The following is a 27,908-nucleotide window of genomic DNA, read 5'->3' as shown; positions in this document are numbered from 1 at the left end:
AAATAAATCTGTAAGCAATGGCTTTGGTTGTAATAGGGAACGATATATATATATATATATATATATATATATATATATATATATATATATATATATATTTTGCACATGGCAAATGTAGATTGGGTACATTTAAAATTCATACAACATTAAAGATCCAATCCTTTGCCCAAAGCTGTATTTCCAACCAATGCAGAAATGAATAAAGTTAATCAGATCCAATGACTGATTACCAATACTGTGTCTCGGGAATGGAAAATCATAGAATGAGATGGGATTTGGAAGGACTGTATGTTGTGCCAACATTTGCCCAGTGTAATGGCAACTGTACCATCTCTTTTTACGGCAGTGTTATCATCCCAGGCAAGTAAAAGACTACAAGGCAGAAGTATTGGGTGAATAAAAAGTGTCAAATGTGTACTAGTTGCAAGCAGATATTTCTAAGGTATTCTAAGGTAAGGCATTTTTTTATAGTTTTTTATATTTATATTTGTTATCAAATTAATGACTTGGGTTTTGTATAATTGTACAAACACATAGTCCATCATGACCTTAGTTTTCATTTAAAAGCAGAATCCTAGCACCGTTTCCTATTTTAATATCATATTTAGCCTATTCCCTTTGCTGAACAGTCCCAGATTTAAGGTATTGTGTACCAAGAACTGAGCAAATCATATTCATCATTACATTACAAAACATATCCTACTATATATACTTGCCCAGAGAAATATCCTATTGTTTAGGAGTGCATAAGAAAACAGCAGTTCAAGTTTTAACAACTGCTTTATAGTATAGCCTTTTGCATAGAAAGATTACATTGTGTTTGTAAGATTTAACCATGGTTTTTAACTAGAAATCAGTGCATCAAACTCTAAACGCACAATCCCTCAAAACCCTTTCTTCTGTAATTATTAATTTGTGTTCCTGAACAACAACTGATTCCCAGAATGCTCTTGAGCATTTTTGTTGTTGTTGTTGTTATGAAGTAGACAGGAAATAATTACAGGATAAATCAAGTAAGAAGACCAACTGATTAATATTAAATAATGCAGAAAGCATTCTGTTACCTAAAGCCATTTTGTTTCTTCCTTCCATTTTTTCTTTTTTTTTTGGATTGGGAAAGTTACTTTTAAAAGCCCTCACACTGATTTGAAGGCATCCATTGCTTGCTAAGTTTGCTTCATGCTCCGGCTATTTATTGTAGAGTGTCAGCCGACTGGGTCACTTAGAAAAATAACGTGTCATTACGTTAAGTTCCTTTGGTGACCAAATCATTTGCAATATGCAGTGAGTTTAAATTATTTCTGTTCCCTCTGGCTGACGGGGAACTGCGGAAAAGTAAAGAGAGAGGACACACTGTACAGTTTGTACATGATCCTTAGGGAAGCATTAGCAAACCTTTGAAAAAAGGAGCAGCACTGGAACTGGAACTAACAAACTGAGTGAGGTTGTAGGTTCGCAGTCCATTCTGTAATAGGCCCATGCAGTGGTTGGAGGGGGGGGTGCAGTGTGGTTGGATAAATAGAACCATATCCTAGAAGTCTTTGTCATCTAGTAACTATTCTGTTGGCTAGTAACATAGGCTTTCAGACTGTCAGCTTTGTATCCCTTGTTTGGATTGCAGTTAAGGGCAGACATGAAATAATCCTTGGTGGTCTCAGCCTAACCCTCACTCAACATGGCCCACAGTTAAAAATAAAAATAAAAAAGCACCACACAACACACTGTAGTCTCTCATTCACCACTGGCCCAGGCCCAGTCTATGTTATAATGTTTTGTTGTTGTTGTTTATCATTTATTTAAATTCAATATATATGTAACATTTTACATTGTATCCTAAAACCAAATACTTTATCTGTCTGCCTACATCCGAAAACTGTATAATGAATTGACAAAAGAATCACAAAGGGATATCATTTCCATTGCAGGCAGAATACCTCTCTCGAATTCATATTTTCTGGGGGTAAACTGTCCCTGAAAATATGAATCATAATACTATTATAGAATTATTATGGTCTCAAACCCCTGCAAATGTCAGTGCAAGGGTTGTGTTGGTGTGAAAAACTCGTTATTAAAAAAATCTAATGCGACATGCACTTATCATGTGCAAAGTTTCATCATCTAAAAAAACAAACAACATAGTAATGCTATGTCCCTGACTTTCAACACCCAATTCACAACTGTGCCAATGAGCCACTGAAATGAAAATGAGAGGATCATACTAACAGATATGAATGCTCCATATGGATTTATATGCCTGTTTGGGTATGTATTTGAGACGATATGGTGGAACAAGCAAGGCATTTGGACTTTTTACTGAAGACACAGAATGCTAAGCTAAGCTTTACTGAGAGACTGACAGCACGACGGAGCATCCTCAGTCTGATAAGCTGAATCCTAGACAGACTGGGTGGAGGCAGTGGGATGATGTTGGGAGTGTGTGTCATAGCATCATCAGAGACTTCTTCACAACTTTGGATGTTTCAGGCATCTGCTAAACTTGTAAGAAGACCAGCAGGACTCATAGTATATCAAGACACCTGAAAATCCCTCCACATCATTCCTGAGTCTTTGTATCCCATACAGCACCAATGGAATATCTCCAGGATAAACTTGGGCAAACCATGTACTGTGGTGCCACAAAATCTGTAGTAACTCAATGATTCTTGTCCGGAGGTGGATCAGAATACCGCATATTCTTTTGGAATCTAATTCGGACCTGCGTTGCCACAAACATAATTCCGATATCTGGCTATTACGGTGTGTATTTCTTGTGCCCAGCACCGGCTGTGTCATGAATTATCTGAATGGTATTTCGTTTATTGCCAACAGTTCCACAAATGCATAATGTATTTGTACAGGATTAAAAAAAAAAAAAAAAAAACACGTGTTGTGGTGTTAAAGCTTGTTAATATATATCAGGAAAAAAAAATACACAAACCCAGAAAAACAAAACAAAAAACAGAGCAGAACACAGAAATTGCTAATGCTACCCCTTGGAAAGCCCCTGTTTCCCCTTTGGTTGATAAGCAGATTGACAGGTTGTGGGAAGTGGTAGCTCATACTTTCACCCTGAGGGAAATAAGAACAGGGGGAGTTGGGTTTCAATACGCCTCCAATGTTGTGAAATCTAAGAATAAACATGATAAGACTTAAATCTCTCTGTCTCTTTTTTATCTTTCTTCTCATAAGCCCCTTTTGCCTGCCATATAATTAATAAATTAAGAGGGGTTTATAACTGCAATACCTGAAGTGAAAAAATAAAGGGTTTCTGCAAGTAAACTGAATCATAAGCTAAATCAATTTAACAAAAGCTTAAGATGAACAAATTTTCCCCACCGTGTTTTTTTAATGATTTGTCCCTGCATTAGGCATTTATATGCTTAATATTTGTTTCAAATTGTATTAAATTAAGTATGATGAAAAACATTTGACGTGTAAAGTTTTAGTTTTTTTGTTTGTTAATCATATTTTTTGACAAAAAAAAAAAAAAATGTACTGCAGTAGTACTAAGAACACTAGAAAAGTTATATACCTTATACATAAGACATTACAAAACTTTTCTTTAAATGCGAGAGCCACATGTTCAGATGTGTTGCAAAGAACAAAAAGGTCAGCTGTTACGTGAATTTGTACAGCCAAGATTGGTAGCTGTGTAGAATAAGTCTTCCTCTGTTTTGTCTGTGTTCTTCTGATAGTGTATGATGGTCCCCTATTGCCGTGCTAAAGGGTGACCAGGTGACTATAGCAGCAGGGTTGTTATCACACCAGTCCTGCGCCACCCATGGAGAACTAAGGAGGTGGAAAAAAAAAAAAAGGACCAAGGAGCATTAAAGTTGGCGGTTGTGCTGGCGATATGTCAGCTGACAGATATAATTACAGGAATGGTTCTCTCTACCCAAACCATTATTTATTTTAGCAGCTCTGACCCTTCACAGCGGCTTCACCACCCCCACTCCCGCCAAAAGTGGCTTTTTAACTGAAAGCTTTCCAAACAAGTTCCACTGGTACACTGGGCTACGTTCCAAGAGCTGCGCGTTTTCGTGAGCTCGGGCTATTTTACAAGAAGTCTGTGATGTGTCTGAACTTGAGTGGTTCCTTTTTGTGAGCTCTTGGCCTGACCAAGAAGCAGAGAAGTAAAATGAAATCTAATTTGGGAATCCACACAATAATTAAATAAAAAGCAGACCTTTTTTTTCCACTATTTCAAAGCGACGATAAACTTTTAAACATAGTCACAGAGCAAAGTTTAAAAATAATGATAATATATATATATATATATATACACACACACATATATTTATATATATATATATATATATATATATATATATATATATAAATATATATTCTTGTTAATGTCAAATAAATACATGTTAAAGGTTCAAACCATTAAAATATTTATAAGTATTTGAAGAGACTCTTGTAATAAGTGCATAAGGTGTCACACATGAGCTATTTAAGGTAAATTGTATTTCGAGAGCAAAATTGCAGGAGTTTGATTTTCTTTCGTGTCCAATGGAAAAAGGGTGCAACAGTCTGTGAACTTTTCATAAGTAGGTGTGATTCCTGGTGTGCCCACAAAAGGCTTCAACAGTGTGTAAGTGTTGTCAAGCAAAAGTCAGAGTTCATTGTAAAATGCGAGCTTATTAACAAGGGGTTATTTTGTAAAATTAATCTACTTCACTAGTCCCTTCCCTAAATTGTTCTGTCATTTAATTGAGCATAACAAGCTAAAAAAAATTGATTATTTACCAAGGTTAATTTCAAACACAAACAAAACAATCACGTGATAGTTATCCAAGTGCCTGGAATTTCAAAAAAAATGTAACGGCACTGATTAGAATCATGTGTAGCCGCCCGTGCTCCACTATGGTGTTTAATAAAAAGAAAAATCAATTGTAAAGAAGCAGATACACTGAGCTTCTTACCTTCCAAATATTCAACAAATAAGTTCTTCTATTTGCAGAGTTGTCGCACCTTGACAAAGCTACGAATGCCCTCCTTAACAGAGAGGAAGAAAAAGAAAAAAAAAAGTTTACAAAAGTACAAAATACCTTTAAAAAAAATTAAGAAACAAAAACTAGATTGCTTTTCAATTTGGATGTAAGATCCAACATTATGCTTGGTTGTTCAGTGCCTAGACAAGATCGTTATTATATTTCTTAGCCAATAACCCTTATACGGGGCAATTTACAATTGAAACAATATATCAGATTAAACTTTACATACAATTACATATTTGCACAGGTGGCTTTTACGGGAGCAATGTATGTAAAGCATCTTGCCCAAGGGTACAACAGCACTGGCCACCATCTGGGTTTGAACCCAAAACCCTGCACTTAAAAACCCCTGAGTCCAGAGCCCTAACCACTTAGAAAAGGTACAGAAAAGTGTTGAATACACATCCACTGAGAAATGTCTGAATTGGTAAATTTTGTCTTTTAATATTAGCCCATTAAAAAATAACTCAGTTTCTACTGAGTGGATTAAAGGCAGCAATATATTGAATTAATGTTGGTATTGAGGAGAGATTTGTATTAAGACTCACACTGCACAGTGCAGGACGACTCCATTACCAGCTGAGCCACAAAGTTTCAGAACAGCATTACACTGCAGTCTGTGGAGTTTGTTGTATCTGTTGTCTACAGAAGGGCATTGAATGAGGACACAAGGTACCCTTTGCCATTATCTTTGCAGGTCTCGACGTGTAAAGGAGATAAAGCATATAACAGCATAACAAGAAAAAGCACTTGCTTCCCTTGGTATAATCAAGGTTCTGTATATTTGGCGATTTTTTGTATCTTTATTATAATACTACAGAGCAAAGAAGTAACTGATATTATATTATTAATAATAAAAATAATAACATATTGCACTCTTAAAAGCACCATGAAAAGGAGATGTTAAACAATATTTGGTAAGCTGACACTGGAAGCTAGTGGAAATAACTTCACACTAAAGTTTCATTTGCATTATTATGTAAATATACCACATACAGTACATTTTGTTTTTTAAAATCAACAACTTCATCATTAGATATTAACCTTCTCTCGTGGAACAATTACATGTGTAAACATTTCTTGTTTGTTTGACAGTCTGTGGTTATCACACATTACCTAAAGGAATAGATAACTTGCACAATAAAACGGTCCACAAATGTATTTATTTAGCTCAGCCTTTTCGATCCATCAAGGATCCCCTAATGAATTTCTGATGAAGATTCTTGATAGATCAAAACACTGACCTGGACTTGTTTTGGATACATATATGTGTGGAGCATAATAATAAGCATACAAGGTATCTATTTCTTTACACTTAATTTTGTACTCTGCAACTTACATGTATATTCTTGTTATATTGCAAATTGTGTGCCTGTAACATTCAGTCATGTGCATTAGATATCAATAAAAAGTCAAGCCTGGTGAAATTGAATACGTGAGATGACTGAAGGAAATGTAAACATGAAGTGCTATTATTTCATATTTTACCAGCACTGTATTTGGCAAATGTATAATGGTTTGAACAGAACCCAAAATAATAAATTATTGGTGATTCATTGACAATTTAACAAATAATATCATTAGCAAAAAGAAGCATCATCCTAACTGGTACATTTCAAATATTTTAATCAAAACGGCAAACAAATTTAGATTTTTTTGTTTAATTCTCACAAGCACAATGTACAGTGTAAGCTCACTTCAAACTCATAAGCTTTCCCTCAGCCTCTAGAAGAATTTCACAGCAGCAAGTGTAGACCCACACACATCTTTTGAACTTACAGCCCTGAATGCATTCACTTGACTTTTAAAATAAGAGATTTTGGGGAGAAGGATTTCTTCTTATGGCATAGAAGTATATTATTTTCTAATACGTAGCCCAATAATTATAATACTCAAGGCTAAAAATATTTTATGGCATGCAAATGTTTTATTTGTTTTGTCTGTTGTTTTAGTTTTTTCTACATACATCTATTGCTTTTGAGCAAGTGCTACAGTACTAACTTTATTTAAGCCTCTATGGCCTTAGACTCTTTACATATATATATACATAGAGAGAGATAGAGAGAAGGAGAGCGAGATAGATAGATAGAAAGATAGATAGGAAAATAGATAGATAGATGTGGGTTTTAACAGATGTTTGCCTTTTTCAGATTGAGGAACCTGTGCATGGGCAAGGTTAAGCTTTAATGATCACAGTACTCAGTGATGCATATATATGGCAAATAAATGCTACAATTGTTCTCAGACCTTAAAAATAATACTCATAAAACAACAGCACATGTATCTTTTAAAGGAAGGAAGGAAGTATGGACCAATGGTTTGGATAAAAATAAAATGTAACATGAGAATGGTCTGTTATATATCACAGATTTAAAATCATAAACATTTATACCAGGTATGCATGCACGTTCTAATTAAAAGTGCCAGATGCAAATTATAAATAAGTACCTATGATAACCAAATAGTGAATACATTGTTAATGGTCTGATGTTTGCCTTTATTCTGTTGTTGCCTTTTCAGGTCTGTGTTGTTTGCAAATTATTTTGTATTTGTTATCAAAATGTGTTTTCACCAAAAGACAGTTATATGAAAGCATTCCAGATTTTTGGTGACATATTTAAAAAAACCTCAACAACATAATCAGATGTATGAAAATATACTCCCTTCATAAAACCCCAACTTTGAAGAAATCCAAGCAAACCCTTGTCAACAGTAATAAATATAAAACTTATACAATCATTCCTTCTTCAACTGCCAGAATACCTTTTAAAACAGGGCCCACAATTATCTTATCTGAAATAGTGAGGTTGCCAGGAATTTCCTTATCACCTTAACATTGTTGACCACGGACTCTTGAGTAACTAATGGGGAAAAAAAAAAAAAAATGAAAAAAAAAAAAAACGAAAAAAAAAAAAAACGGCCAACCCGCACTTCCATGAATTTCTTTATCGCTTCAACACTGCTGACCCTCAACACTCGCATAACCAGTGAAAAATGACCAAACCCGCTACTTTATCACCTCTGACTTTCTGACTTCTCCTCACAGCTATTGCACCAAAGCTCTAAAAACAAAATCTGTTACCCCAAGATAACCAATCATGTCCTACATGGTGGAAGTCTTCAGCAGTTGCATCATTCTTTTCACTTTGAAAAAAACACAAGAGCGTGTGCTCCAGCAGCATTCTGTGAACTTTCTGTATAATCCACTTCATATTGTTTATTGTTTTTCTGGGATTATCTTTTTTGAACTGCTGATTAATTGATTAGTCAAACTTTTCTTTGAAATTAACTGTAAATATTAGAATAACCTACATTTGTAAAAGGTGGCCATTATTTTCCAATTGTCAATATAACTACGATTGTTGTTGGTTTAAAAAGAGCATTTTGGAAAAGGGATTGTTAATGTCAAACATATGCAGATTTAATTCATAGCTTGTGTTACAGATTAACAAACTAAATTATGTGCAATATACAGTAAATGAAAGTAATTAAAACTAGATAGTTTTTTCCTTACAGAACAAAAGTCTGTAGTATTCCAGTTGTTGTGTTTTTGTTTGTTTATTTATTGCATTTCCAATTTTACTGGTACAAAATATGAGGCAGTACTAGAAAAATAAAGTATTGTTACTAAGGAAAGTGAACCTGAAGTGAGATTATATGATATCCATAACCCCTTAAATTGCAAACTTATATTTCTGTTCAGTTTTATAGGACTGCTAATAAATTCATACTTGGGATGCTTAAGCAGGAAAAAAACTAAACGAAGGGTAATATGAAGGTAAACTAGTACCTTACAAGATGCACTGCCAAATTAGACCAGGGCAAAGCGGATAAAGGGAGAAAATAAAGGGTGGGTACTCATGTGTCCAAAATAATTATTTTTTTATTTTTAATTAAAAAAAAAAAATCTAATAAAAAAAAAGGTATACATGCTGCAACAAAGCTCTCTAGGCCTGAATACTCACCTTGCCCACAACAAACAGGCCCAAGCTACAGCTGTGCCATTGTGGGACTGGCAGCTCTAATAAAGTGTGGCCTGAAATTCGTTCCACCTCGGTTTAAGATACGCTGCCCCAGTTTTGCCAGCCTGCTTTTTCTACATCAGTCTTGTAACGCAAAGTCGAAAGGCTTCGTCTCGGGAGCCTCATACTTTTGTATTCCATTTTTAAATTTAACTTAAATTAACTTCTTAAAAGTGATAATTAATTACACGATTAAACTTACTTTAGACTCTGTACAGGTCACAGGCCTCTGTGTCTAATATAAAACCTAAAGGACTGCTGTTCTTGAGCTGTGTACCTCTTGTTTGATTGCTCTTCAAGGAGCAACATTCACTTTTCTTTAGATCTTTCATTGCAACTTTTTATGTTTTTATAGCAAAAAGTAGTGTTGCTTTATTATCACATAAAAACAGAAACAAAATGTTTTTATCTCAAAATTTATACCAAACTTGGACAGGAACTCATTGTGAAATTCATTAATCTGACAGACATAGACACTTTAGCCCATCTTGCTGAAGAGGAGATTATAATGTGTGTTTGTATTGCCAGTTAAACTGATTAACCCCACATACAGTACACATACATTCCAGTGTTTCAACTTCAGTTGTGCTTTTAAGAGGATAATAAACACTTTTGTCTAATTCAAACCTTTATCAAATTATGAGAACATGCAATAATTTTTGTGAATCGCATTGGTGTCTTTCTGCACAGAATAATTGTAATAGATATATATATATATATTTATATATATATATATATATATATATATATATATAAAAAAGTTCATGCAAAATACACTATAACATTTGCCACTTGCGTTTCGATCATCTGACCTGTATGTTGACACCAAGCACATGAATGTGGATGTAGTGTATAAGCTTTTGACAACACAGCCAAATCATACTTACATAGCATGCCGTGGAACCTGGTGTCAAGCAGTCATCCAAGAAGGCCAGATCACCTGCCATCTGCACCAGGCCAGCCATTACCTCTACTCCTATATGCTAAGCACTGAGCAGTGAGGCTGTAGTTCCCATTTTGTCTTTAGACTCTGGATTCAAACCCTAGATTCTTTAATATAGCACCACTCTAGGCCACCACATTGGTATGTCAACCATAAAAGTTTTAAATCCTTATTCTGCTAACATCTGTAGACAAATTGCATAATTTGATTGGACATATATTTTTCCCCAAAGCGATGCAGTTTTGTATTATGGTTCCAAGCAGAGAAAAGGTAATGAAAGTGGTTCAACTCCAACACAGGGCCAGCCCTGTTCGGACTGACCTCTTCATACATGGCTCCTCGGGACCCAGTTGCCAGGTCACATCCTGTTGTCCCCGGCTAAAGTATCGCTACTATGATTTGACAGAGCAGCTAAAACTCCTATGAGAGCGATACCAGCTACTAAGACTACTGGTGATAAAGATAAAAATAAGACAAAATGTGCAAGATCTTTGTGAAGCAATACATCATTTGAAACAATAACAATACAGATTGCCAGTCTGGATCTGTTGCAAACACTTCAGTGGCAGCAGATCGTAATACCACTGGCCTCAAGTTATATAGTCCCTAGTAATTAAACGGCTGTGCTCACACCATGGCAAAGCAATCCCTTATTAATATGACATATACAATGCAGACTGCAGATTTGTTCTGTTAACAGTGACAGCAACCTTTTACATTTATGTTTTTATAAGTTTAAGGACACTTATTGAGACAATCACTTAGGTCATTAATCTGGCTAAAAGTTTAAATGTCTCCTGTATCTAAAAATATATATATTTTTGCCCTTGTCTAGGATGAGCATATCTTTCTTTCACCTAAATAAATTATACGTATGAAAGGGTTCAATTTACTTGAATCCAGATGCAATCAAATTAATTAGTATATTTTCTATCTGTTTAAATTAGTAGAAAACATACGTACATTCCCACCTTTCATTTCAGAACCTTTACTAAAATTCGTAGGAGGGCTAAATAGGAGGCCCGCATTTTAAGTGAGTGAATGAATTACATCTATAATGAAAGTTGACAAAATATTTGGCTTTCTTGCCATACCCATAACCCTCTCCCTTTTTCCTTTAGTATACAAATTACTAGAAAAATGCATTCCTGACGGCAGAAACATACTACCAATGGGGATTTCTTTAAACGTTTTCAATTAAAAAGATTTTGGTCTGCGAGATTTACTATAGCATATTCATTTTGTTTAAATGCACTTTGTCTGCTACATGAATGCATCCCAGAGGGTTTGGAAGTCTTTTCACTTTCTAGCCAGCGCAACCCAGGTGAAATCCATCAACGTCCTTCATTCGCATTGATCGCTAAAGCTGGGTGAGGTCCAAAAATTCAGTTACTGCCAGGAAATTTTAGCCAATTACTACTTAATACTCAGTAATAGGTCTCGCAGTGACTCACCTCACTGAAACGGCGCACTTGTGAAGGGTGAATCAGGCCTTCACAAAATCATCGGCTTGCATCCCAGCTACACTGAGTTTCCGGTCAGAGTAAGGGATCCACCGTGAACACTATGCAGGCCTTCGAGTGAAGGGCTGAGAGGAAATTTACTGAGATTGATTGACCCTTCATTGTAGAAAAGCCTTGGCCCATTAGCTTCACCCAAACAACCAGACAGCCAGATAGGCCAGGCTGAAACACCAACCTGGGGTCAGTCCTCCTGGGAATGCTCCATGGCCAAATACTCTGATTATGTTCACGGGTTAAGAAAAGGATTTGGCTAACCTTGGACACTAGAAGCTATGTATTGATCATGCTCCCTGCTTCCTTGGTGAGATCTGAATTAGAGAGAATGATAAGGGATATCAGAGTCTGACCATTTCAAATAAAACTTGATGAAAGAATAAACACAGTAACATTTTGGTCTAAGTAACCAAATTATTATTATTTTAAATTCACTTTTTTCCAACTGTACTTTTTCCCACTGAAGTACAGATTGAAAGCAAAATGGCAAAACATACTATCAATGTACAAAAAGTTCAAAAGAAGGGGAAAAAGTATATTCAAGACACCTGGGAGTACTATTTTCCAGAAAATACTGTTGAACTGTAACCTTTTTCATTAAGGGCAACACGATATGCTTGAGAGCCAGAAGACGTTATTAAAGTATGGGAGAAGTGAGTTGGGCGCAAAACTCATGTCTTTGTAAGCTGGAAACTGATTTTTAAATGCACATATAGTTTCCTTGCCCTCTTATTTAACATGACTTGAGTATACTATAAATGCTACTAATGTAAAAAGCTGGAAGGCAATTCTGATAGAATGTGTATGAGGGTAAAATGAGCACAATTTGCATTCGCCTGCATTATTTCAGAAGTAGGGGTTTACAGTCTGTTTAGTTTCAGACCACGCTTTTTTTAAAGAAATTCATCTAAACTGCACACTGACTTTTGACCTCGACCTCAATTCCTGAAACGTCATGTAATTAGATTCCCAGCCCACTCAGATTTGTATCATATTGTTCCTGAGGACAGATATTTCAAAAACAACGCAAACACACTTTTTCGTGACCTTCAGCGTCTGAACCGGCTCAAACAATTTTTTTCCTTCCAATGTCAGAAGCAAGACCCTTATCTTCTATTCAGAATTTCACGGGCCTGTGAAATCTTGTTTTTCCTTTTTTTCAGCTGGAGTACGTAAACAATAGGTATTCATTACGGACCTGTACAGTACAGTGTGTGTGCTGTTTTGTCTGGATTTAAAGAGTTTAAAAAATATATATGGGGAAAAAAAAAACATTATAATGAATGACAGTACTTTGGACTAATAAGGGCTCAGTCACACCTTTTGTTCCTCCTTCCAATTTTCAATCAAAATACAGTAGGGAAAGGGTTAATACTCTGCCTTTTTTCGATAATCCATTAGTGTTGTTATAACTGACATGAGTGCCAAAGCCAATGATGTCACAAAGAGAGGTGCAGTTTGTCCTGCTATACCATCTTTCACTCCAGTGGACTCGCCTTCACAGACAAATTGATTTGCAAAGGTTCAGCCTGGCAGCTCAGCCTGCTTTGCATACAGAACGCTCCCTGTGACACAATAAAAAAGTAGCCTGGCAAACAGAGGAACACAGCGGGAACTGCCCGGTTCAAAGTCCACAATCCACACCCCCTCACCCCAGTCTGGTTTGAAAGGTCACTGCGTGTCTGGGAAAATAGTCTCAGGATCCCATCCTTTATTAAAGGTCACTATTATTCAACAGCACTTAACACACACTCGCACACAGAATGAGACTGAGGCAGAGAGAGAAAGGAAGGGGGGTTGAAGTGGGCTGGCTGAGGTGGGGGGGATGGGGGGTCTGCTAACATTGTACGTTGCTTCGCAAAAGATTTATGTGTTGTGGTCATCTGAAATCCCCACACATAGTATTTCAATCCTGAGGTCCATTTAAAGTGAAAGAAAACTGTTTCTATTTGGAAAAGAAAGGATGCAGCCTTTATCCTGAAGTGAAAGCATGGTCATTTGTATTTCGCCCAGATGAGGTGTTATTTATAAAATCTGTAAAGAGTGCACCAGTCTTTAAGCAGTAATTGTTTATTATTATCATCATCATCAATATTTTATATAAAAATTGTATTCTTATTTTTTTTTTTTTTTTCACCAGAAAAGGATTTCATTATACAGGCAAGTACTTTTTTTTTTTTTTAGTTTAAGAAAATTAAGGCATAACTATTGGGTGTTTCATGAGTCTTGTTTGGAGGATACCACTTTCACTTTTAAGAGTAATTATTGCTCCAAACCATATCTAATGGATAACCCTGAAATATTCACTTCACTGTCACACTACTAGTAATGGCGATGTGCACATTTCATGGGAAGGGGAAATGATGGCTTTCAGGATGTTTCAAATCCCAGGCAACTTATCCAAAAGAAAAGACACTGCTAAATCTCCATATGTATATATAGTTTCAAAGCTTTTTGCCTATAACAGTACGACATGGTAGCAGATGATTAGGTTCATAAACTTATAAACCTATTAGTTTAATTAGTTGTTTTAGAAGTATAGTTGAGCCAGAGTTATAGTGGAGTTATTCCAGTATTATGCCTAAATGAAATTATGTTTTAAAGCAAAAAGAAAACAAAATGTGAAGAATGCACACAATGATAGTGATACCAGAGAAGGGAATAGATGAAGAAAGGAGAGCTTTTATAAAACATATGCAAATTAGTTGGAAAAAACTATTAAAAGTAGCTAGAACCATAATAGAGACATTCAGGATAAAACAAACATGTTTTCTTAAATATTTCCAATATTTAGGATATGTACAATATAAAATAATTCCCATGCACATTAACAATGCTAAACAGAGGCCTGTGTTGCCAGTGAATCTTGATTCTGAGCTTTTGATCAGCTGTTCTTCATTATGTTAATGCAGATCGCTATGATGTGGTGGCTTTCTTTGGGCCATAAAACGAAGGGCACGATATCAAAATATATCTCATAAGCTAAAAACTATTAATATGTCTGCAGGATTGTAAAATTTATATGTTTTGGCCTCTCTGTGTTAGGAACTGTGGGGATAAAAATGATACTGCTCATAAAGCTAATGTGTGCTCCTTTTTTCTTTTGTTTAATCTTTGACCAAGGGCACCGTGATTTATAAATGTGTGTGTATTTAGGTGTTTTACATTGCTTTTTTCTCTCTACTCTGTGCATTTTCCTAACAAAGGGCCAGCCTTCAAAGACTATTTGAAATTCTAATTCTGTCTCTTCTTAATGTGATCGGAAGACTCGAATGCTCTGTACTACAACATTATAGGCTGAGACAGAGGGTAGAGCAACACAAGGGCCAAATAGCCACGGTTTACTTCCGTGAATGAAAGAAAGCCAATGAACTAAATATTCTGACCCTTAAAGTTTTCCACCTTAATAAAACAGGAGATTCCACCTTAAACATATGCTTAAAGCTCTTTTAATGAGTGACCTCACCTACCCTGTCTTTACATCAGGTGGACTATAGCTCACATGCCAGGGTATAAAAGTATTTTAGTAGCCTTTCCTTTTTAGTCTTAATAACGTCTTTAATCCCATTCAATAAGAAACAGATTCTTCACGCCCTTTGCACCTTGACCAGGTGAACTGACTGCAAAAATCCCTCAAGGTTTCCTTGTCTTGACTTGCCTGCTGTTGTTCAAGACACAGCTAACTTGTGAAATGTGGGACGCTCTGAGCCTTGAATAACATGTTTACAGTAAAAAGGTATCTTTTGAATGAGGTAATAATTGAGATGTCTGCATTTTCAGGTAGGGGAAAACCACAAACCACCTAACTTTTACTTCTCTTATTTAGAGATCCTGTTTTGCTAAGGTTATTGCACAATGTGACATGAACCTCCTTTTCTGTGCTCAAGTCTCAAGACAGGGCCTCTGCTGCTTATCAATTTCCCAACTGGCTACAGCAATGCCCCTTTCTCCACTGATATGACAGAAAGCAGAAAGATACGGGATTACCCTGAGATGACAGCTTTTTAGACAGATTACAGTTTTGTCTACCTTGGTGGGGTCAGTTATCTACCCTCTGAGGCCCCCAGTTCCAGGAATTATTCCTCTCAGAAAGCAACTGTCGGAGCCTTGGAAGCCTAAGAACACTGTTTAAATGTTCATAGACTCCTTAACCCTTCTAAATGTTCATTAATATAACACAACATATATAACACAATGTATGGGAACTAAGCCTTTTTCTTACGATGGGTGGAGTGGAAAAAACAGGTTTGTTCTGTTAAATTTGTAGAAAAATGTGACTGAAACAAACACGTGTACGTTTAATCATTGGGCACATTTGACCATGATAATGTGATTCTGCAACATTAACATGCTCTGTGGCTAGCTGGCTGGCTGCTGAGGTCATCTCGGCCGTCTAGGCTATATGAGACAATGACAATGCGCCAAGCGGGCCTAACACATAGTTCGCTATAGTGCCAGCTGGAGACAGACTTGGTCAGGGTCAATGTGTCCTGCAAGGCCACGGTCGCTGTTTGGTTGTAAACCTTCGTTCAGCTATGTGAGGCCACTGTATCTCCTTTTTGAATTCTTGTACTTATATCCCTTTTTTCCTTAGCAGTTTTAGAAAGGTTTAAGAGCTGATGAACACTGAACGGTATAAAAAAAAAAGCATATTTATGTTTAATCCGCAACACCACCCCCCACCTCACCCCGCCCCCCTCACCCCCCTTCCCAATCCAACTAAGGATTATTTTGTATAATGATGAATAATTTATGAAAATCTACCCCCCGGCTTTCAACGGTGGCTTTCAATTGGCCTTGGCAATAAGCCATTCACTCTAGTATCCATGGTGGGAGTCACTTATAAGCAACCGCATAATAAAGTCTAATTTTTTCTTCTAACAGTAAATGATTCGATGAAAAACACGCCTTATGAATAATTTTGAAATCTAGAAACATTTTTTGTTTTTTTGTCAGCATTTAAGGCTTGCAGCAGTAGCTAATTTCCAACAACCTTTTAAACTTGCTGCAGATTTTCACCATGGGGTGGTTGAAATCAGACCTTCCAGAAACATGATAAAGAATATGGAATATATAATGTAATCTGTTATAACAAGGTTTATCTGCTTGTTATACAGGTATACTGCACTATACATGGTTACTCTCGTACGTGTTGTATGTGAGGCAAGAGATAACAGAATATCTTCATATCGAAGAGCACAAGGTCTTCAAAGCTGTTTATACAACCCTTAGTAATTTACTAGAAACATTAGAAAATATTGATGTATATGTACCATTTTGTCACATGCTAGGATAACATTTTTTAAATATCAGTGTAGTTTATGTAAATATATTCTTAAGTCATTTATTCATTACTTGCAGAAGAACAGTGATGAAAAAATCCTGCAAAAAATGTTGTTTTATTATTATTGAATGCATTTTTTGTTCAATTTTTTTTTTCCCCAGAAAGGAAGATAAAAAAAAGGGGGGGGCAATTGTGAAATTGCAGGACTAATGAAAGACAAATGGATATAAAACAGTAAGTGGTAATGGCAGTGAAATGGAAGCCAGGCAAAGGACACGGGTCAGGAAGAGTTAAAGAATAAAGACAGGGTGTTATCTGAAGCAGCAAATCCCTAACTGACTGCAGGGATCTTTGATGGTGGAAATCAATAGATACTCAGAACACACTGGCATAACCTTGTCAAGCCTCTGCAAGGGTATAGTGGCTAAAAAGGCACAGTGGAAAAATAAGGTATCATGTGGCCGCCCTCAGCAGCTTATAGTGAGTGACCGGTAATCGTGCCTTGGCCTTGTACCGCTTTTAAAAGCCATCAGCTCAAACAGCTCAGCTCCGATTGCCAGCAAAGCCTGAGCACCCTTGAGACCCTGGTATAGATAATCATCAGCCACTCTGTGACATGCAGCAGGGTTTTGCTTCAGCACCAAGGAGACAGAGTGGAGCAGGGCATCGCAGTGCCAGCACAGAGACCAGGAGTCACTCACCCAGGCCGAGCTGCCTCTCTACCACCCACCTCCGCTTTGAGGTTAGCAACTGGCTGGATCTGTCCAGACAGGTCGGGGCAGTGCCGTATGCAAATCACCAGTGTTCAATCAAGCACCTCGACTGTTCATACCTACCGTGTTTTTCACTTCTGAGTCAGGCACTTCTCAGTCACTGAGCACACACCAGGGTCTGGGAAGGGTTAATTGCATTTGAAAGCTCCAAGCACAACCTGTGGTCATTGCTTCCTGTGTACTTTGATTATTTTTCTTTTTCAGTTATTATGGTTAAGGGGCAAGGCAGTGAGTGAATAATGGCCCTTTTTATCTTGTTTGCTCTTAGCCCTGCAATTAAGCAGTCCATGTCACACACTGCATATTGTGCACACCCTAATATTTAACTTGCATAATGTTTGCCTTACTGGCATGAATTTGACTCCAGGGCCAAACGGCTCACAGGGCAGGGTGCTGTTGCAACTCGCTGCTGCCAACCGCTGGGGATTTCTTCCAAAAATACTGCAGCTCCCCTTCACAGAATGTCTATATAGTGATGCCATCTCCCGGTTTAGACGAAGCGCTCGGAGACCAGGATTGTGTCCAAGGCCCACACTTCAGAACCTCCCTGCCCACTGCAGCTAAATTTATTACAGGTCAGAACAAGAGCTTCCCTAAGGCCAGGCATGTGAGGAAACGCTTCCTCCTTTCACATCTGAAACAAACCTTTTCACCATGGCCCCCGTCGGCTGACCTGCAGCTGCTTGTACTTTGGCTTAATGTATTTAACAGTTCTTGCTTGTGCAAATGTACAAGTAACAACATTGTCCATAAAACACACACAGGAGTTTCTACAACAGCACTAATTGTTGGACTTTTGTACCCATTGTGCGAAGACATGGACTGTGCTTTATGTAAAGCTTTTCACAAGGCAGGACGACTTACACAAAAGCATGTGTCAGCTCCCCATTGGCTGAAAACAGCACACCTGTGCGAAAGCTACTAAATGGCCGGAGTCCAGCCTGGCCAGGGGGCACCGCTATTGTTGCAATATGCAAAGAAGCATTCAGGTGCATTATAAAGAGCATTATGTATCAATTAAAGAAGCCCAGTTTCAGCAGAGCATAGGTCTGCTTTGCCTTCAGGAAATAGCTGGCTGTCTGAAGCAGCTGTGTTGCGAGTAATACAACAAATTCACTTACTGAATGACAACGGCTTTGTTGACAAGCCAATTCAATTAGCCACTGCAACCGACAAAGTAGCAGGCAGCGTTCTCTGCATAAAGAATATGGAATCATGCCTACATTTTCCTGAGTGCCCTCAGACCTAGCTGTCCCTCTGCATGAGAGAGAAAGGGATGAATGAATTAGGCTTGGATAATGGTAATTAATGGCCGGCTGTCACAGAGTCATTTCACAGGCTCAGCGGCAGCAGCAGCCTCCGTATTAAAGAGAGGGGCTGACCTGAGCCCAGACAGGGCAACATGGCAGACCTCTCTCTCCTAATGGCGGAAGCAAAGAAAGGGATATTATTATACATTGATCAATCATAGTCTACAGTAACATGTAAAATTTATTGCGGTTGTCTTTTCTAATATATTAATATCAGACTAGATGGAGCTGCCCCGATCTGGGACACATTAGTTCGAATGCTGTTTCTTTTGCTTTTTATTTTTTTTCCTTCTTTTGTTTTGTTAATATTTTGCCTGGCTGACAGTTGTGTTTTCTTGTTTTGTTTTATTTATTGATTGATGTATGTATGTGTGTATAAGTGCGTTTGTGTGGAGGGGGGTGTCATCAGTTATTGTGAAAGATAGTCCAAGAGGAAGGAAGGTGTTGTGCAGTTTCAGGAGTTACCGGTACTGAAGGTCATCATTAAAATAACAGCTGCATAGCGGGCATGTTTGGAGTCAATTCTGTTTCCATAAACTACTGGCCAAATAAATGATCTTTGCTTTCACCAAGCTATTTATCAATCCAAGCATTTATATGTAAGAAAACTCTAATGGAAAATACTACATATAAGGAAATAAAAACATGTTTGGCACTGCTAAATAACCAATTACATTACCATATTTAATTAAACTGTTTTGCATTCACTTATTTTCTCAGTCATGATTATATGCCTGTTCTTATTTAACAGTCGAACAATGAACTATAGTACTGCATGTATAAAACAAATGTATCTGTACAGTCATAAATCTGAAAGCATCAACATTAGTTCTTCTAAAAGCAATCTATCAAATCACTGGCAACTGCATTTGGTTCACAGCCCAAAAGTAGCCAGTACATCCATACTATTTCTATAATTGTCCATGAGAAGTTAATCAGAAATGCATTTGAAATTATTAAGATTTTCTTTTATCCCTTAAACTGTACTAACAAACAAAATTAACATTAAAAAAACTTTAAATAAGTGTAGGTGACAGTCTTTGTAAGGCTAACCAATCTGAATCAGTGGGTTATTCCAGGGACTGGTTGCTTTTTTACAGCTAAATCCATTTGCAAGGCTGTCATCTTTTATGTTTTTTCCCCTTGCTATACATCTGTCCCTTGTTTATTGCCTATTAAAGCACATATAATAATCACTTAATGGTGACACAGATTAAACATTTAATGAAAGGTTAGAGCAGAGATGCTGAGAGGGAGACAGCAGTAATACAGCACTGGCTCTAAAATCCTGGCTCAGCTGGTGTCACACTGCATGACCTTGGACAAATCACTTGACCTCCTTGCGCCATCCGTCCCCATCGACTGCAACCCAATCCGGAGGTATTAAAAAATGTGTCCTTTGTTTATTTTACTCCATTTGATCGCAGAACGGATACTAGCATCCAGTCACCCCAAGATGCCTTTCAAGGAAGAAGTAGCAAAGGACAGTTAGATTTTTCTGTCCTAAGTTCAAAAGCTAATGTACTTTTTTTCTTTCCACGTGCTTTTATATGTTGGCATGATTTCTAAAATTGAGCTGAAATCTAGTTTCTTACAAAGCATGATTTACCCCTGAGCCTTTCATTTAAGTTATTTTTTTTCCCTTTTTCTTTGTTTTTTTTTTTAATTTCTTTAAAATAAAAAGAAACACACAGGATGAAACCTCTGAGCCAGATCCCAAAGCAGTCATCCCTGCACTTTCAGAGGAAGGCATGTGTGAAATCTGGCAAGATTGTCAGCTCTGAAGGGTGAAGTCCAGCCCTGCATGTCAAAGGGTATCAGATGACAAAGTGCAAGTTTTTTCTTTTTTTCTTTTTGCAAATAGCAACAGTAGAATCTCCCAGACTCCAACTTTCGCACATCTTTATCATTAAAGGATGAATACAACAAGGGTTAAAACGGCATACATCTGTCACTGGAAAATTTCAGTTTTACAGTGATGAAGAAGAATTATTAACATTTAAAAACCTTCCTTCTTCATTTCAGATGACTAATGTAAATCTCTTTTTTTCCCACCACATTTTTCATTTGATCTTTTTTAATTTATTTGCTTATTTTTACATGTCCTGAATCACAATTAATTTGGTAGTAGGGAATAATTGATTGTGTCAGTACTTTACCATCTGAGAAGAGGAACTAGGCTACATCTTGATAATGCCTCCCACGTTTGAGTCTCCCAACAATTTGGATTCTTTTACATGTTTTCTTCATCATTCAATCCTAAAACGATATCAGGAGGGCGCTATTTTTTAAGTGTATTAAAAAATGTTCTGTGGCAGTGCAAAGAAAGCATTTACCCCAAGTCTATGAGTATATCTTTCTCTATCTACAGTATCTATCTATCTATCTATCTATGTTGCTGGTGATGGTTTTGTCTTGTATTGGTAAGGAGGAGGGAAATGCAGTCAGTAATTATTGAAATCTAGACAAAAATACGCAGATAATGTATAAAAGGTTTTAATTCCGAATGCTCCAGGAGTAACTCTTAGTGAATCTATGGAAAATCATTATGATGTAGTAAATATATACGCTTTACATACACACACACAAAGAGAGGGGAATCAGATTTTAAAAGAAGCCTCTTTCAGAATGGTTACACATTTTACCAAACATGTATTTCTACGAAGGGGGGGCATATCATTTTCCCCATGCTTTTCCCCATGCTCACCTTTTTTCCCCTCCCTCCTCTAGACAATCAATTTCACCCCAAGGCTCAGCTTTCTTTCACCATCTTACATTCGACTCATGACCAGACACTGCGGCTGACCTTTTCACCAGTTCAGATTATTAGAGAAACTGACATTCAAACCTGGAACCCTCAGGACACAGCGCGTCAGCCTGTGAACTCGGCGAACTCTCTCTGCAAACTTCAGGCCAGTGTCAATCACGAGCCCGGCTGACGGTCTGCTGTTGCAGTGGCCGCCTCACGCACTCACAGCCCACAGCCTCTGAAGAAATCAGCGGCCTGTCATCATCCAGACTGCGGAGCACAACACAGGAGAACTGATCAGAAACACGGTTTTGTTGTGCAAAACACAAATACACACAAGCATATTCGTACATAGTAAACTATCTACAATAAGAAGAGGAGCCCATGCAAGGACAGTGTCCTGTAACATGGACATAACTAAAGACTTGCATCATGTCATGTTGGATAACATTATAGTATTTGTTTTGGCAGAAAAGGCTACAGTTGTGTTTTTTTTTTGTGTTTTTTCATTAATTTCATTTTATCATGCTCATTAAAAAATAACAAAAGAACTAAACCCTTGCTTTGTATTTTTAGATGTAATGAAATGAGCACAGTAAATTGGTATCGACCCCCAAAAGGGGTCCAGAAATCCAGTATGGCCTGCTCTTCAGTAGCCAGTTCTCCAGGCACTGGCTGATTACCATCAAGCAAGTGGTCTGGAAGCAGTGTGGGTTAGACAGGTCAAGCCATGATGATCATAGGATGTGATGGATACAAAGCAAATGAAGGTATTCCTTCTTTAACTCTCAGTTAAACATATCTGGTGGGTGTAACCGGGATATCTTTAAGAAAGGAATATAAGACATTGGTGCCTGTTGATTATGAACTGATCCAAAGAGTTATAGAAAAACAAGTGAGCAGGGGAAAAAATCTATTTTGTTTAGTGTTTTCTCATTAGAGGATTGTTACATCTTTATTTTAATGAGCTTTCAAAAAAAATGTGAGTGAGAAAGAAAAAAGAATTTCCTGAAAATTTTCACAGCTTTTTACATAGAACTACAAGCTCCTGTTTACAGACTGAGCCCAGATGAGTAACATAAAGGTAATTTAAACAATCTGCTCATGCATTTTCACACAATGAAAACAGAGTTTCTGAAACTAATTATTTGGCCTTTGCCTTGGCAGGCTCCGTTTCAGTTATGATAATTTTGTTATTTTTAGGTAATTGTTTCCAGTGTGCAAGTTCAGCGACTTAAAAGGCTTACCGCTTTTTAATCTAAAAGATGAATGTTTAATAGCAATGATGATGCACTCTAATGACAGGACTCCCAATGAGCTCTATCCCTTTACGCTGGAGGCAATGCAAATAAATAGTACTACTTTTTCTATATACAAAACAAATTCAAGTTAGTTCTGTGCAGGAACATGCAAGAGGCTATATTTACTTATTCCAACGGGCTGACATGCACCCCTCTTCGACTTCAGTCAGCACAAAATACTGAGATAAGTTGAATAAAAGGCATTTCAAGGTGTGGCATGGCCAGTAAAGCAGGTGAAGCATTTGCTTGTCCATAGGTGTGTATCCCAGGTTTTGAGTAATTGCCAGAGAAATGATGCCCCAAGCCTGGCCAACTCAAACAAAAAAGGTCTGCGTACAGGAACAATAGAGGAAGAAGGAGATAGTGTGAGCTTGGCCAGTACCTTGTGGGTATGTTCCGATTATTTCAATTGTAAAGATTCCCTTTTTGGAGTTCTATTTTAACCTGTATGTGATAGATAGATATTAAATATATTTCAAAATATAATAAGAGTAGTATTGGAAGAGAGGTGGGGGGAAATAAGTCCTAATTTAAAGCTACAATTTGGAAAAAACTGTTCTGACTTCCCTGGCTCTGCCCCTATTTTCAGATTCCCAAGGCAGCTTCACAAATACATCCAACATTGATTGTGGAGATGGTGTACCTTTTTTTTTTTTTCAATTACCACCTAACTTTCCCGTGCATTTTCTCTACCAATCAGGTCTGAAGAGGAGCCATCATTATCCAGACAATTCTGCAGCAGGTAATTCTCCCCACCTTCAGATGTAATGGTTCTCATGTTATTCAAAACTTATTTAAGGACTGCAGTGTGCACAAAGGTGCAGCTACTTCTATCACATCACCTCCATTTGCCCCAGCCATATTTTTATGACTAGGCCCCAATTTCTCATGCCTAATGTGAAAACAGAAAGATAAAAGAAACTTGTGCACTACGCTATCTGGAAATAATATGAACATATAGGCATTGATTTCATAAAACCACACTGAAAATAGGTTACAAATTATATGCAAGGAAGGATTACCTGAGTTTAACAAGCTTCTCTAGAACAGCTCTAGGAAATTATATATGATTCAATATGTAACCCAGAAAAAAGTCCCCTAGTTTTGTTTTTTACCCAATTACCCAAAGCAAGATTGCACGTTAAAGATAGGCATAAGTCTTTCGTCAAACCAGCAGCCGTTTAGAGAGGATGCACAGGATGGAGAATAACACATACACATTGAATTTCCCTGCGTTAAAATGCAGATGTGACGTGTTCTCATAAGGGAAATAGACAAAGTATAAGGTGGTAGGTGCCCTGTGAACTAATCCTGATGTTAAAAATATGTATATTTACTCATACTAGACGTGGGAAGTTGTTTTAAGCAGGGGGTGCTGCCGACTGGAAATCAAACCATGACGTCATTGCCATTTTTAGTTGCTTTATCGAGGCGTTTATGTATTTTGCAGGGAGGAGCTTAAGAATAGACAGAAACCAACCACACACACGAGTCATAGTCACATAACGATGAGCAAAATCAGAGTACAGCTACTACTACTGCACTACACCAACATGGTTAAACAAACCCAGACGCGCACAGTTACAATAAACTACGACAAACATGTCTTACCTACAACAGTACTGCTCTCTGAAAAAGGCTCGGCACTTGCTTCTGCGATGTTATTTTTGTTATCGATGTTGTTGATGCTCTCCTCACAATTAGTAGTGGTTTTTTGTCTTTTTTAGTAGAACTGTTGTCTTTTTCCATTTGCCATTTTGCAGCCAACTGTGTGTCAGCTTAGCTCTTGCCCCGTCTCAGCAACAACAAAGGCGCTGATTGGCTGTTGTTCAAAGAATCGGCTACTACTGTCTTCCCTCAACAAATCACGATACGCTATTATTCGCCCTGCAATTTCAACCAATCACAGCAGTCTTAGGGTTAGCAATGTATTTATAAAAATCGTATATATTGCGATCGTTATCACTGCATTAAACACCAGCAGGGGGTGCTGCATCAACCTCAACCCCCCCCACTTCTCTGGCCTATGTATTTCTTTCACCTTAAGGAGCTTCAGTTAGTAATAGAGGTCTTTCTGAGTGCCTGACACAGGCCACCAGATAAGATCCCAGTGGGCAGAAGGCCTGGATTCTCTCAGTTTCCTGACATCCAGCTCAGCAAGGATCCAAACCGCTGACCTCTGTGAACCTGCTCCCCCCACACAGCGTGCTGTCTGGACAGTGCACATCACAGGACTCTGGAGGCAAAGGAGTTCTCCCCCAAAAGCCACTCATCGCCCTCAGCGGGCCCGGCATGAAAGACAGAGCCTCTTTGTGAGGAAGCGCAGAATAGGTGCCTCAAAGGGCCGAGATAAATATCTTCACCTGTCATCCGCAGCCCTAGCAGTCCAGCGTCGACCTTGGCCATGTCACCTAAAAGCAGAAAGAATGGATTAAGCTGTAAAACACACATGTTTAGAGAACTGTGCAACATGTCTCATTAAGATGAAGAAAGGCCTCTGTAGGCCACATTTTGCTTATATATATATATATATATATATATATATATATATATATATACACACAAATTGGTAGATAGATAGACAGAAAGACATATGCATTAAATTAAATGGGACCAAAAATATATGAGCAGTGTTCCATGGGTTTGGGGTTTGGACTCAAGCAACAGGACATGTTTCAGTGTTATTCTCTTTGCACCACTGTGTTACACTCCAGCTTTGTCATAAGTTGTTACCACATTGGGAGATGTAAGGGACCCTCACCGTATCATCAATACTGTTGTCCCAAATATCACGATACATGCTGATGGTCGTTATACCCTTCAGATAAAGCGTCAGAGCCCATGACCTCTGGTACACTGCTGAGAAGGAGCTTGATTAATTGTTTTTGGCAGGATGTAGACAACTATAATCTATGAAAGGGGTGCCGACCGAATATATTCGAATAGGGGGAACACTGCAGTTATTCTAATTCACACAACGTGAATATATTTATAAAAAATAAAATAAAAATCATGTTTATTTTTTTAAACTGATTGAACAGTATTCCCAATTATAAACGGACATGCAAAAAAACATAGAAAGTGTTGAAACCCTTTTCCCCATTTCCAGCTGGAATAGACTATATTTTGTTAATCTTCAAACCAGGCACCCTCTATCATTGTGCCTGGAAAGCAACAGACATGAAATGAACTGTCTCTGATGCCGCTTAATTACTAAGATATAAAGTAGCCTAGGAGGTAAAAGAGTTTCCTTTTAAAAAGAACTGGAATATTAAGGGTCAATTATTATTTGCCAAATTGAGAAACAAGTCTGTGTGTTTTCCTTAAATAGGGTTTTGTTTGACCTCCACTGCTGCACAACACTCTTTCGGGCGCCTGCTCTTGGTAATGATCTGACCTGACTGTCCCTGAAATCAGCACAGCCTTGCCGTGATGTGTTGAGTTTGACATAATCCGATGAAATCAACTTCCTGTACTTTTGTGGATCCCAAAAACATGTCAGAGTCTGGTGGTGTTTTTACACTACACTGACCCATAACCTGGTTAATCACTCTGCGTTACATCTATCATAGGGACCCCGTGCCTCCACTGGTTTCCTTGTTTTGTTGGCGTTTGTTTTCTTCTTTTTACAGCCTGCGGTTCCTGTAGTCTCAATCCTGGCAGTTCTGCCACTTAAAAATGAAAAAGAAAATGTACTTTGCCTTTTATTGGCAGGGCAGTAAAGTTTATGCACTTTCGTTATAAAAACTGAAATGTGAACAGAGGTCATTGATAAGCTGACCATTTTACAGAGCAAATAAAACTCTCAGGTAGCATACCTCTTGTTTGTATCCTTTACAATCATTACAACCAGGGGAGAAGGCTAATGGACAAGATGTGAAGATAAGTAAAAAATATATATATTACAATTGTGAAATATCTTTTTAAAAATCAGCCTGCAATGATAAGTATATAGGTGGCATAACTCCTGTATTAAAGATACCGAGATTTACCTGAAGTAACAAATTCATATTATCCACTGTTGAAATGTATGATATTTATAATTTGTCCACAAAACTGACATTCTAGGAAACAGCAGGCCATATAATGATAAGGATAAGAATGTTTTTGTTAAAAAAAAAAAATCTGGTGGTCAGTCTGACATACCACACTTGGACAACAGGATCAAGGCTGCTGAGGACAAATGGCCTGATCCTGGACTTTAAACTTCAACTCCCACAGCTGGTAAACAACAGTGCTGGACTAGCAATGGCCCCGGGAAGTGGGTCCTCATTGATTACTAAAGCACACAGAAGATTTTTTTGGCTTCATGATCCTTCCCCTAGACGTGCCAACCTAGACGTTTCCTTTGCATTGGTCCTCTCTCAACAAAGGTGTTCAGTCATGTGAAACTCGAGCTGCAGTTTTTAAAAAGTGACCTTTCACCTTCCGCCTGAACATTAGAGGGCCAGGTCTGGTGAGTTTGCAGCAGCCTCTGTCCCCTAAGACGGTATTGGCAATGTGTATGTAGAGGGGGCGGGGGGGTTGTATGTCTGTGAGTGTCAAAGCACAGAAAGGCTATGTAGTGCAAGGGTCACCTTAACACAAAATATTGAGACCACTAGACATAACAAAGACTCTTTCTGTTTCTAGTACTTCTATCGTGTCTGGCAGTCCCGGCCTCCTCCCTCTCCTCCTCCCCCCCATCCAGAAATATATCTCAGGCTCAACTTCAGCTGTCCTCTATGATTACCTTTTTCTCCAAAGGTGGCTTGGCCTTTTCGTCATTGCGGCTGCAATTAACCTCCGTAGACCTATCCAGCTCCCAAAGTTAAGATAGAAAAGCGGAGCAACTCACTCACAGAAACAGGCTTACCTAAAAGCAGATTAGTTATACTCTTCAAGACTCGCTCTTTTTATCGTGGATTCAATTCAGGGATTTTCTACATCACAGGATTTAAGAGCTCTTGTGCCATGACAATGAAACAAGTAAATTAATATACAGATAAACAGATTCATAAGTAGTTTGA

At 37.8% G+C, this 27,908-nt stretch overlaps 1 long non-coding RNA gene across 1 annotated transcript; it reads right to left on the bottom strand.

Annotated features, from left to right (window-relative positions):
* Positions 1-171: 171 nt before the first annotated feature.
* LOC136719244 (uncharacterized) lies at positions 172-24,753 on the bottom strand. Its single transcript, XR_010805390.1, has 4 exons — positions 24,511-24,753; positions 21,690-21,868; positions 4,929-5,001; positions 172-3,789 (listed from the first exon to the last, which is right to left on the bottom strand). It is a non-coding gene; the product is annotated as an uncharacterized LOC136719244 (long non-coding RNA).
* Between the last annotated feature and the right edge of the window lie 3,155 nt (positions 24,754-27,908).

The sequence above is a fragment of the Amia ocellicauda genome, chromosome 23 (assembly GCF_036373705.1).
Source record: "Amia ocellicauda isolate fAmiCal2 chromosome 23, fAmiCal2.hap1, whole genome shotgun sequence".
Lineage (NCBI taxonomy): Eukaryota > Metazoa > Chordata > Actinopteri > Amiiformes > Amiidae > Amia > Amia ocellicauda.
This window is presented reverse-complemented; position numbering and strand designations above follow the sequence as displayed.